The following is a 13,760-nucleotide window of genomic DNA, read 5'->3' on the forward strand; positions in this document are numbered from 1 at the left end:
AAAAAACACTCCAGAAAGTAGGCATAGAGGGAACTTGTCTCAACATAATAAAGGCCATATATGACAAACCCACAGCAAACATCGTTTTCAGTGGTGAAAAATTGAAACCTTTTCCTCTAAATCAGGAACAAGACAACGTTGTCCACACTCACCACTATTATTCAATATCGCTTTGGAAGTTTTAGCTACAGCAGTCAGAGAAGAAAAAGAAATAAAAGGAATCCAAATCAGAAAGAAGAAGAAAAGCTGTCACTGTTTGCAGATGGCATGATACTATACATATAGAATCCTAAAGATGCTACCAGAAAACTACTAGAGCTAATCAATGAATTTGGTAAAGTAGCAGGATACAAAACTAATGCACAGAAATCTCACATTCCTATACACTAATGATGAAAAATGTGAAAGAGAAATTAAGGAAACACTCCCATTTACCATTGCAACAAAAAGAATAAAATACCTAGGAATAAACCTATCTATGGAGACAAAAGACCTCTCTGCAGAAGACTATAAGACACTGATGAGAGAAATTAAAGATGATACAAACAGATGGAGAGATATACCATGTTCTTGGATGGGAAGAATCAACATTGTAAAAATGAGTATGCTACCCAAAGCAATCTACAGATTCAATGCAATCCCTATCAAACTACCAATGGTATTTTTCACAGACCTAGAACAAAAATTTTCACAATTTGTATGGAAACACGAAAGACCCCGAATAACCAAAGCAATCTTGAGAAAGAAAAACAGAGCTGGAGGAATCAGGCTCCCAGACTTCAGACTATACTACAAAGCTACGATAATCAAGATAGTATGGTACTGGCACAAAAAAATAAATATAAATCAGTGGAACAGGACTGAAAGCCTAGAGATAAACCCACGCACCTATGGTCGCCTTATTTTTGATAAAGGAGGCAAGAATATACAATGGAGAAAAGACAGCCTCTTTAATAAGTGGTGCTAGGAAAACTGGACAGCTACATGTAAAACAATGAAATTAGAACACTCCGTAACACCATACACAAAAATAAACTCAAAATGCTTTAAAGACCTAAATGTAAGGCCAGACGTGATAAACTCTTAGAGGAAAACATAGGCAGAACACTCTATGACATAAGTCACAGCAAGATCCTTTTTGACACACCTCCTAGAGAAATGGAAATAAAAACAAAAATAAACAAATGGGACCTAATGAAACTTAAAAGCCTTTGCACAGCAAAGGTAACCATAAACAGTACGAAAAGGCAACCCTCAGAATGGAAACAATATTTGCAAGTGAAGCAACTGACAAAGGATTAATCTCCAAAATTTACAAGCAGCTCATGCAGCTCAGTAACAAAATAACAAACAACCCAATCCAAAAATGGGCAGAAGACCTAAATAGACGTTTCTCCAAAGAAGATATACAGACTGCCAACAAACACATGAAAGAATGCTCAACATCATTAATCATTAGAGAAATGCAAATCAAAACTACAATGAGATATCATCTCACACCGGTCAGAATGGCCATCATCAAAAAATCTAGAAACAATAAATGCTGGAGAGGGTGTGGAGAAAAGGGGACACTCTTGCACTGCTGGTGGGAATGTAAACTGATACAGCCACTATGGAGAACAGTATGGAGGTTCCTTAAAAATCTAAAATTAGAACTACCATACGACCCAGCAATCCCACTACTGGGCATATCCAGGACACGGAAGAACCTAAGTGTCCATTGACAGATGAATGGATAAAGAAGATGTGGCACATATATACAATGGAATATTACTCAGCCATAAAAAGAAACGAAATTGAGCTATTTGTAGTGAGGTGGATGGACCTAGAGTCTGACATAGAGCGTGAAGTTAAGTCAGAAAGAGAAAAACAAATACCATATGCTAACACATATATATATGGAATCTAAAAAAAAACAAACAAATAAAAAAACGGTTCTGAAGAACCTAGGGGCAGAACAGGAATAAAGACGCAGACGTAGACAATGGACTTGAGGACACGGGGAGGGGGAAGTGTAAGCTGGGATGAAGTGAGAGAGCGGCATGGACATATATACACCAACAAATGTAAAATAGATAGGTAGTGGGAAGCAGCCGCATAGCACAGGGAAATCAGCTCGGTGCTTTGTGACCACCTAGAGAGGTGGGATAGGGACGGTGGGAGGGAGACGCAAGAGGGAGGAGATATGGGGATGTATGTATATGTATAGCTGATTCACTTTGTTATAAAGCAGAAGCTAACACACCATTGTAACACAATTATACTCCAATAAAGATGTTAAAAATATCAATGCTCTTCTCAAGAATTTTCTGACACAGTGAGTAATACCCTTCATACATATTCTTCAGCCCTAGACCCAGATTTTCTGATCCAGTAGGTAAGGTTGAGGTCAAATAATCTGCATTTATTTTAACTTTTTATTTGGAAATAATTTCAGACTTGCAGATAGTGTTGCAAGCATAGTAATTATATTTTTTCCCGAAACATTTGAAAGTAAATGTCCCTAAATACTAGTGTATTTTTCCTAAAAAGCTAGCCATTATTTTGTGTAACTACAGTATAAAAACAAAGCCAGGAAATTAACATCGATTCAACACTATTATCTAATCTGCAAATCTTTTTCAAAATGTGCCAATAGTCCCAATAATGCCCTTACTAGCAAAAGAAAACATTTTTTTCTGTTCCCAGATCCAGTCCAGGATAGTGTGTTGCATTTACTTGTCACATCTTTCAGTCTTTTTTTTTTTTCAGTCTTTTTGAAATCTAGCATTTCTTCATCTTTTATGACATTGACATTTGTGTCAAACATAGGCAGGTTGTTTTGTAGACTGTCCCTTGGATTCATTCTTATATCTCTGATTCCAATCCAAGACCTCAGGGTTATTGTAAACTTATCCCTTTCCCATATTTGGAATGCCTTTCTCTGACAATGGAAAACATGACTCTTGTTATCTATCATATATTTGTTTGCTCAGATCTTCATATAAGGTAGTTTCAGAATTCCTAAACATACTCCTGTTTAAAAACAAATTTACTAATTAAAGTACAACATTTGTGTACAGTTCTTTTTGCTTTCAGCCTTCAAAATAAATATTGCTTCCCAAAGCTACTTAGGTTAGTTATTTTCTTCCCCATGCCCTTCAGCGTGGTTATATTATTCATTTGTAATACAGTTAGGTTCCATTTTTTCTGTTTACATCCCATTTGGGGTTCCCCTCTCATCCTAGTTTATTTTAATTTATTTACTTTGCAACCACTTTCTTACTTTCCTTATTTTTTTTCTAGAGTCTGTGAAACGTGACTATTCTAAGACTCAAAGCTCTGCAAAAAGGTATACTCAGAGAAATATTGCTTCCTGCTCTGTCCTAGTCCCCATGCCCTCCTTCTTTCCACCACGTTCCCACCCCACGCCCTTTGGATTACAAATTTCATTCATTACCTCATGTGCAGGCTCAGAGTGAAGTGTTGGGCCCTGGGAGAGGGGTTCCCTGTGAGTCTATGCTCCCGTTCCTTTCTGCAGTAAATGTCTCTAGAGACCTGATTGCAAATATCCCTGCCTACTGGATGCCCTGGATATGGTGTGTTGAAGGTTAAGAGGATTCATCTGAGCTCTTGGTTGTGGGCTTATTCAGCCTAAGGACTGAGGAGTTTCACTATTTTATTTAATTTAGGTTTAATGAAAGGTAAAATTTGTCCTGTATGCCAGTGTGGCCAATATTTAGTTATTATCTCTAGAGTACTTGCTACAATAATAGGAAATAAAAGGCTACAGAAAATTATTTTTCTAAGAAACATGAATTAAAATTCTCCTATAAAATCTAGTTAATTATGCAAAATTAACTTAAAATTTTTGGTTTTGCAAAAGCAGAAAGGTTATCGATATCAGGAAAGAAAAAACTTCATTGCAAAACCCTGCAGCATGGGGAGTGGGGAGAGCTGAGCAGATGGGCCCTTTCCAGTTCAGGAGCTTGGTCCAAAGTGGAAAGGTGATGCTGAGAGTTCCTCATCCTTCGCTGCCTCCCAGGTGGTTGACGTCACATCTCCAGGGGTGGTTTGCAGTGAGTTGTTTCATTCGAGGCTGGAAGTAAATGATACACTGGTGACCTCAGCAGGGTGTCCAGGTCCTGCTGGGGTCCCAAGATATGACAACAACTAAAAGGCAACGTCACTGCCCTGGTTGTGATTGTATTAGGGTTTGGACGTTGGCTATAGATGCTGCCACAAACACCTTTAGGCAAGAGGTAAAGAGGAGAGAGAAACAGAAGAAGAGGCAGAGTGTGAGGGAGGGAGAGAGGAATCTGAGAGACTGTGAGAGAGAAAGAGTCAGAAATAGATAAGCAGATAAAAGACAGAGTGTGCGGGGCTTCCCTGGTGGCGCAGTGGTTGAGAGTCCACCTGCTGATGCAGGGGACACGGGTTCGTGCCCCGGTCAGGGAAGATCCCACATGCCACGGAGTGGCTGGGCCCGTGAGCCATGGCCGCTGAGCCTGCACGTCCGGAGCCTGTGCTCTGCAATGGGAGAGGCCACAGCAGTGAGAGGCCCGCATATCGAAAAAAAAAAAATGACAGAGTGTGCAACTTGGTGAGGCAGGGATGGAGGGTCTTCTGCCCAAGGAATGTGCACTCAACTCACAGGCAAAACTGGAGGGGAATCTATAAGAATCTAAGTCAGGGATTGGGCTATGCTGCCCTCTCTCTGGAGAAGCCCTTGCCCTGTCATCTGTCCCACTGAGTCCCTACTATCGCCCCTCCAGAATAAATTCACATGTCCAGCGAAACCTACGGAGAACACTCCCCAGGAAAAGGATCAGAATGTGGGCTGATGCCTTCCTCCCACTTGACAGGCCTGGAGAGGGGATTGGGAGGGACTAAAGGAAGCAGAAAAACTGCATCTCTGCCCAGGAGCAGCTGGGGTATCCTCAGGGCAGGAGTGAGGGACCCACATCTGACACCCTTGGACCTGGGCTACGGAAAGTGTCTCCTCTCTGTGCTGTCTGTGCCCCAGTAGGTGATTTTGTCCAACCCCCTGCCTCCAGGTAGCCAGGTACCAGGTCACACCAGCCACACCAGCAGATTCAAAAGCCTAAGGGGAGAATTGTGTGTCCCAGGTTTCTTGGCAGATGGCCTAAGCTGCTTTGCTTTGCAGCTCTGCAGATTGAAAGGAATGAGGGTACAAGGGCCAATGGGGCCATGGGAACTTCTGGGACAGAGAAAGAACACCTGGTGAATTATTCAGGATTTGATGACCAGCATCTGGATTTTGCTACCCAGAGGCAGTGTGAATCTCAACATCCACCTGGAAGGGATGCTGAGCCTGGGCGTCACTGCAACCCTTCAAGGGTACTGGGTTTGTGATCCAGCTGACTTGGGCTGCTGTTGTAGGGACCAAGGTTACACAGCCCCATTAACACATCAGTTTCACTTCTGGGAAGCAGTGAAATAAAATTGCCATGCAAATCTCGTTCAAGTCTTCATAGCGACATATATTTTCTTTTCTCCTGGGTGAAAACCTAGAAGTGGAATAGCTGTTAAACCCTCCAACTTTGTTTTTATGGTAAGTGCATTGTTAGATTTTAAAGAAACTACCAAACTGTTTTCCAAATTGGTTGTACCAGTGTACCAGTCCACAGGGCACAGTAGATACTCCAGACAAAAACCCACACATGTATATAGACAACTGATTTTTTTAAGGTACAAAGGCATTGTGGTGGAGAAAGGATAGCCTTTTCAATAAATGGTGCTGGAGCAACTGGATATTCGTTGCAAAAGAATGTACTTGGATCCATACCTTGCAATATATTCAAAAATTAACTCAAAATGGATCATAGACCTACGTGTATAACCTAACAGTATAAAACTTCTAGAAGAAATCACAGGAAAAATTTTTGACATTGTTAGGCAAATATTTCTTTGTTTTGACAGCAAAACACAATTCATAAAAGAACAAATTGATAAATTAGATTTTACCAAAACTGAAAAATCCATTCTTTAAAGGACACAGTTAAGATCATTAAAAAACAAGACACAGGGCTTCCCTGGTGGCGCAGTGGTTAAGAATCCGCCTGCCAATGCAGGGGACACGGGTTCAAACCCTGGTCCAGGAGGATCCCACATGCTGTGGAGCAGCTAAGCCCATGTGCCGCGGCTGCTGAGCCTGCGCTGTGGAGCCCGCGGGCCACAGCTACTGAAGCCTGAGCGCCTGGAGCCCATGCTCTGCGACAAGCGAAGCCACCGCAATGAGAAGCCCACACCACAATGCAGAGTAGCCCCCGCTTACTGCAACTAGAGAAAGCCCGTGCACAGCAACGAAGACCCAACACAGCCATAAATAAATAAATAAATAAAATAAAGTACTCAAGAAATTGTTATAGTTAAAACAAAACAAAAAACAAGCCACAGTCTAGGAAAAGTCTTTGCAAAAACATGTATCTAAGTATAAAAAAGACTCACAAAACTCATCAATATGAAAATAGCCCAATAAAAAACGGGCAAAAGATTTGAGCAGAAGATATACAAATGACAAATACATGAAAAGGTGCTCAGCACCATTGTCATTAGGGGAATACAAATTTAAAGCATAGAGACATACCACTACACACTTACTAAAATGGCTAAAATTAAAATGACTGCCCATAGCAGGTGTTGGCATAGATGTGGAAGAGCTGGAATGCCCATACACTGCTGATGGGAACGTAAAACAGTACAACCAATTTGGAAAACAGTTTGGTAGTTTCTTTAAAATCTAACAATGCACCTACCATAAAAACAAAGTTGGAGGGTTTAACAGCTATTCCACTTCTAGGTTTTCACCCAGGAGAAAAGAAAGTATATGTCCCTATGAAGACTTGTACAAGATTTGCATGGCAATTTTATTTCTAATAGTCAAAAACTGAAAACAATTTAATGTCCATCAACAGATGAATGAGGGACTTCCCTGGTGGCGCAGTGGATAAGACTCCATGCTCCCAATGCAGGGGGCCTGGGTGTGATCCCTGGTCAGGGAACCAGAACCCACATGCATGCTGCAACTAAGAGTTCGCATGCCACAACTAAGGAGCCAGCGAGCCGCAACAAAGGAGCCTGCCTGCTGCAACTAAGACCCGGTGCAACCAAATAAATAAATAAATAAATATTTTAAAAAACAGGTGACTGAATAAACAAATTGGAGTCCATATTACACAACATGGATAAATCTCAAAATAATTATACTGAGTGAAGGAAGCCAGACAACCAGGGGTACATAGAGTACGTTTCTATTTACATGAAACCTTTTATAAAATGCAAATTAATCTTCAGTGACAGAGAGCAAATCAGTGCTTGACTAGGTGTATGCAAGTGGGGATGAGAGAGTGATGAATGTTTACTAACTTGATTATGGTGAATATATTTATATATAATATAAACTTATCAAATTGTATACTTTATGTACAATTTACTGTATGTCAATTATACCTCAATTAAGCTGTTTTTTAAAAATGTCATAAAAAAAACGTCATAGATAGCAGCAATCTGTATAATCAGTCATGCCAGAAATACATGCAAGAAAGTCTAAGATGTTGAGATATAAAACTGGCAGATATATTTTTCTGATCTCATACCCGGCAGCAATGATTTATCTTTAACACCAAGTCTCAGATTCTGAGTTCCCCCGCTTCTCTCAAGTGATATAGTTATGATTTGTGCAAAATTCCATCTTTATGTTATACTTCAACATAAAGTTTACTCTTTTAAAAGAGAAGTGGAAATATACTATAGAGCAAAAGAATCTTCAGCTCAATGAACAATATTCTAGACAATATGGGAAACTCCCACAGCCACATAATGCTGGCCTTTTCATTCATCCATCCTGGAGTCAGAAGGTCCACAGCATCCTGGGTCCTGGTGCAGGCCTTGCCCTCACACACGGGCCTGTCACCACCACCAGCACAGAGTCTCTCCTGTTCCCTTGGTGGAAAAGCGCTGAGCACAGAGACTTCCACCATCCTGGTTTCTCACACTATAGTCTGTAGCCCTGACAGTAGGCAAGTCCCTCCATACAACTAGCCACAGGCTTTCCTGCTTGTAGATGTATTCATCATTTACACATGCTCGCTGCAGGTGCTGGGGTTTACAATCTCCTCATGGGGTGGAGACCAGCATTGCGGTGAAGGATTAGCCAAACAGGGTCTTTATTCCTCCCTCTACTATTTGTTGACTGTCTGACCTTAGGCAAATTCTGGCCTCTTGAATCTACATCTGTGACATCTATATCACATGCTCCTGGGAGCGTTTGGGTTTCTTGTGAACCCAAAACAGAGTAAGCGCACAATACATGCATGGTATTATTATCACCATGTTCATCAGTCAATAATAACAACAGTCAATGTTCGTAGATTACTCGCTATGTGCCTAGCCCTACGCTAAGTGCTTTACAAGCACAAGTTACAACAGCCTTGTGAGGGAGGTGCAGTTATTACCTCATTTCACAGAGGAGGAAATGGAAAGTCAGGGAGGTTGAGTGACTTGCCCAAGGTCACTCAGTCATCAGGTGTTGGGGCAGGGAAGTGAACTCAGGTCTGTCTGCCTACAGAGCCCACATCCCTCCCACCAGGCTGCACTGTCTTCCACCCCATTTGGCCTCAAAGAGCTCCAGTCACTCCTTTCCAAACCCAGTGACCCCAGAACTTCAGAACAAGGCATCTGACTTACTCCTTGCACTAGGCAGAATAATGGCCCCCAAAGGTAGTAGGTCATAGTCCCTGGACACTGTAAATGTTACCTTACTTGGAAAATGGTTCTTTGCACATATGATTCAGTTAAGGCTGTTAAGATGTGGAGATTATCCTGGATTATCTGGGTGGGCCCTAAATGCAACTACATGTATCTTCATAAGAGATGCATAAGAGATGCCCAGAGTCCAGGAGAGAGAGGAGATAAGGGAGTGGGAGGGAGAAGCAGAGAGAAGCAGCCAAGAATTGGAGCCAGACCAGGGGCTGGAGCCAGAATTGGAGTTGAAACTGCTTTTGCTAAAGCAGCAGCGACTAAAGAAGTTGAAAAGATGCTGGTTATCTTAGAACTACTCACCTCCCTCCTTTCTTTCCTGTATGTGATAGCTCTGTCCATTAGGAAGTTCTTTGATGGTGAGATTTGGAGAACACATGTGCAGCTTCCCAGGAAGATAGTGGTGATCACTGGAGCCAACATGGGCATCAGTAAGGAGACGGCCAGAGAGCTCACTCACAGAGGATTATGCATTGCCTGCTGAGATGTACTGAAGTGGGAATCTGCTGCTAGTGAAATCTGAGCTAATACAAAGAGCTCCCAGGTGCTGGTGTGGAAACTGGACCTATCCAGTACCAAATCCATCCGAGCTTTTGCTGAAAGCCTTCTGGCAGTGCAAAAGCAGCTCCATATTCTGATCAACAATACAGGAATGATGATGTGTCCATATTCCAAGACAGCTAACAGCTTTGAAACCCACCTGGGAATCAACTGCCTAGGCCACTTCCTTCTCACTTGCTCTCTCCTGGAGCAGCTGAAAGAGTCTGCTCTTGCACAGATGGTGAACCTGTCATCGGTGGCTCACCATGCTGGCAAGATTCGCTTCCAGGACCTTGAGAGTGAGAAGTGCTACAGCTGGGGCTTTGCATATTGCCACAGCAAGATGGCCAATATACTTTTTACTTGGGAGCTGGCCAAGAGGCTCCAACGGATGGGGGCCACCCTCTATGCAGTGCACCCGGGCATGGTCCACCCTGAGCTTGTCCAATACTCTTTCTTGCTGTGCCTGCTCTGGCAGCTCTTCTCCCTCTTTTTCAAATTGGTGTGGGAGAAGGGGGCGCAGACCAGACTGCACTGTGCCGTAACTGAGGGCCTGGAGCCCCTGAGTGCCAAGTACTTCAATGACCGCAAGAGGACCTGGGTATCTCCAAGGGCCTGAAGTAACAAAATGGCTGAGCGCCTGTGGAACGTCAGTTGTGAGCTTCTAGATATCCAGTGGGAGTAGAGCTGGTGGAAGAGCCACAGCCTTATCAGGCCAAGTCCATGCCATAATGAAAGGGGACCAAGGAGAAGGACCATCCTGAAGGATTTTCCTTCTGGTTTACTGCTGTTGCAAACCCTGCCCTGTTCTGATTCTCCTGACCCTTACCTTGGCACACCCAACGCTCTTGTGAAGCTGGCTCACAGCATGAGATGCTCACAACTGCAGAGGATTCTTCTCCAATAATTTCATGAATAGAGTGCTCTCTTGGGGCAGGAGGACTGGGAAGATCCCAGGTGGGCATGGGGAAGGCAGAAGAGCCCGGGAAATTGGGGGCAATTTCTTCATCAATACCAGAAATGCCAGCCAACATTTTCAGCTGAGGCGACAGGAGCATCAGGGTTACATATTTCCAGGGACTGTAAGACTCAAACTTTTGACTGATCTCTTTTCTCTTTGGAATACTAGTCGCATCTCTTGAGTCTAGACAGCTCAGGAAAATCTTGGCTAACCTTGGCCAACTTTAGTTCCTTCCTCTGAGCCTGCTGAAGCCACTGTATGAAGCTAGACCTTCCCATTTTCTTTTTCCAGTTCTTTTTTTAAGGTTAAAAATATTGCCAGCCTTACTGAGATATATATAATTGACATATAACACTGTGTAAGTTAGGACCTCCATTTTCAACCATGCAGATTGTTTCTTTTTCTAAAGAGTTCCCTTTACCTCAATTTTCAGAGAAAATAAAAACTGAACGTGGAAGGAAAGAAGGGAGGGAGGGAGGAAGGGAGGGAGGAAGGAAGGAAGGGAAGGAAGGAAGAAACGTGGAGAGAGATTTGAAGAGATACACAGAGGAGAAGGCAATGTGATAATGGAATAGAGAGAGATCTGAGGATGCTGGCCTTCAAGATTGGAATAAAGCCTGAAGCCAAGGAATGATGTGAGTAATCAGAAGCTGAAAGAGGCAAAAAATGAATTCTCCCTAGAACCTGTAGATAGAGTACAGCCCTTCTGACACCCTTGATTTAGGCCAGTGATGCTGATTTCAGGTTTATGACCTCCAGACTGTGGGAAAAGAAAGCTCTATTGTTTTATGTCACCAAGTTTGTGGTCACTTGTTACAGCAGCCACAAGAAACTAATACCTGATTTTGCTACCTAAAAGTGGAATGCTGTTGTAACAAATACCTAAAAATATGAAAGTGGCTTTGGAATTGGTTAATGGGTAGAAGCTAGAAGAATGTTGAGAAGCTTGATAGAAATGTCCTAGATTGAATTGAAAAGACTGTCAGTAGAAATAACAACTTTGAAGGTGATTCTGGTGAGATCTCAGAAGGAAGTGAGGAGCATGGAAGAGAAAACCTACATCATCTTAGAGAATACATATATTGTCATAAGCAAAATCGTAGAAATATGAACATTAAAGGTGCTGTTGATAAGGGCTCAGAAGCAAATGAGGAACATGTTATTGGAAACTTAAGGAAAGACAATCCTTGTTACACTAGCAGAAAACTTAGTGAGTTGTGTCCTACAGTTGTGTGGAAATCAGAGCTTGTAAGCAATGAACTTGGATGTTTAGCTGAGGAGATTTCCAAGCAAAGTGTTGAAGGTGTGATCTGATTTATTCTTGCTGCATATAGTAAAATGTCAAAGGAATGAGGTAAATTGAGGGGAAAATGGTTAAGCAAAAGGGATCTAGGATTTGATAATTTGGGGAATTCTCAGTCTATCTAGATTGCAAAAGACATTAAATTAATAGATTCATTCTCAGAAAGGTGCACTCTGGAGAGAAAGTCAAGAGTGTGGCTGTGTTTGCTAGTACTGCAGAGATTTAGATGTGTGACTCGTGAATCTCTTCAACCATCTCAGCCATACCCAGGAATAGAGCTAGGATAATCTAGGAAAGATATATGGAGGACCATCTAGTCTAATGGTGTGAATCTCTGGACGTACTTGGGAGACCCACACAATTTTTTATGTTATATCTTCAGAAACAGGGACAGATTGAACTGAACGAAACAGAGGCAAGAAAAAATGAAGGAAAGACTGCCAGACTCCCAAAATTCTACAGGCATCAAAAAGGCTGATAAAACTACTCAATTGCAAACATATGCCACACTTCAAGAGAAAGGAAGAATGACTCTGAGGGCAGAGCTGTAGGCCCATAGGACAGAGCCTCAAGTCACAGAGGATTATTCCCAGGCCTTGAAACCCAATGGAATTTTCCCTGCTAGATTTCAAAATTGCTTAGGGCCAATGACTCCTTCTTGCTTCCATTTCTCCTATTTGAAATGATAATGTCTATAGCTACTATTCTATGCCTGTCCCACCACTGTATTTTAGGAACAGTTAATTTGTTTTCTGGTGTCCAAGTCCAAAGAGGAATTTTGCCCCAGGATGGATGTACCCAGAGTACCACCCATACCTATTTTAGAAGATGATATTTGGTACTCTTGAGCTGATGATATTTAGATGAGATTTTAGACTTGAGCTGATACTGTGATGGACTGAGAATTTGGGGACTTGGGGATGGAGTGCATGCATTTTGCATGTGGGATGGACATGAATCCTTGGGGACCCTAGCAGCCCCCCCCCAAAAGATAGCCACATACTAATTCCTGCAACCTATGAGTATTACCTTTCAACAACAATAGAAAAGACTTTGCAGATGTGATTACGTTAATGATCTTGAGATAGGGAGATTATTCTGGATTATCTGGGTGGGCCCTAAATGTATCATAAGTGTCCTTATCAGAGGAAAGCAGAGGGAGATTTGGCACAGACCAGGGAAGAAGGCAATATAACCATGAAGGCAGAGATTAGAATGATGCAGCCACAAGCCAAAGAATGCTGGCAGCCACCAGAAGCTGGAAGAGGCAACAAGAAGATTCTTTCCTAGAGCCTCTGGAAGGAGTGCAGCCCAGCTGACTCCTTGATTTCAGCCCAGAGAAACTAATTTCAGACTTCTGGCCTCCAGAACTGTGAGAAATAAAGGTCAGAATATTTCACTGAAACATTCAAAAACATACATACATGGAAACAACCTAAGTGTCCATCAACAGATGAATGGATAAAGATATGGCACATATATACAATGGAATATTACTCAGCCATAAAAAGAAACAAAACTGAGCTATTTGTAATGAGGTGGATAGACCTAGAGTCTGTCATACAGAGTGAAGTAAGTCAGAAAGAGAGAGACAAATACCGTATGCTAACACATATATATGGAATCTAAAAAAAATTTTTTTAATGGTCATGAAGAACCTAGGGGCAGGAAGGGAATAAAGATGCAGACCTGCTATAGAATGGACTTGAGGACATGGGGAGGGGGAAGGGTAAGCTGGGACGAAGTGAGAGAGTGGCATGGACTTATATATACTACCAAATGTAAAATAGACAGCTAGTGGGAAGCAGCCGTATAGCACAGGGAGATCAGCTCGGTGCTTTGTGACCACCTAAAGGGGTGGGATAGGGAGGGTGGGAGGGAGGCTCAAGAGGGAGGGGATATGGGGATATACGCATACATATAGCTAACTCACTTTGTTATACAGCAGAAATTAGCACAACGTTGTAAAGCAATTATACTCCAATAAAGATGTTTTTAAAAACCAAAAAAATAATGCATACGTACATTTCTATTGTTTTATGCCACAAAGTTTCTGATAATTTGTTACAGCAACCACATAAAATTATGTGTGATTATAGAAGATTAAGTAAATTATGTTAAAGGTCCTTTGTAATTTTAAGATTCATTCACTCATTCATTCATTCAAACAACCAACAAATATTTGAGGCAATATAG

The 13,760-nt window shown here is 41.9% G+C and overlaps 1 pseudogene; it reads left to right on the plus strand.

The window, feature by feature from the left end:
- Positions 1–9,037: 9,037 nt before the first annotated feature.
- LOC136142850 (retinol dehydrogenase 12 pseudogene) lies at positions 9,038–9,985 on the plus strand (annotated as a pseudogene).
- Positions 9,986–13,760: the final 3,775 nt, after the last annotated feature.

Source organism: Phocoena phocoena, chromosome X (genome assembly GCF_963924675.1).
Source record: "Phocoena phocoena chromosome X, mPhoPho1.1, whole genome shotgun sequence".
Classification (NCBI taxonomy): Eukaryota; Metazoa; Chordata; class Mammalia; order Artiodactyla; family Phocoenidae; genus Phocoena; species Phocoena phocoena.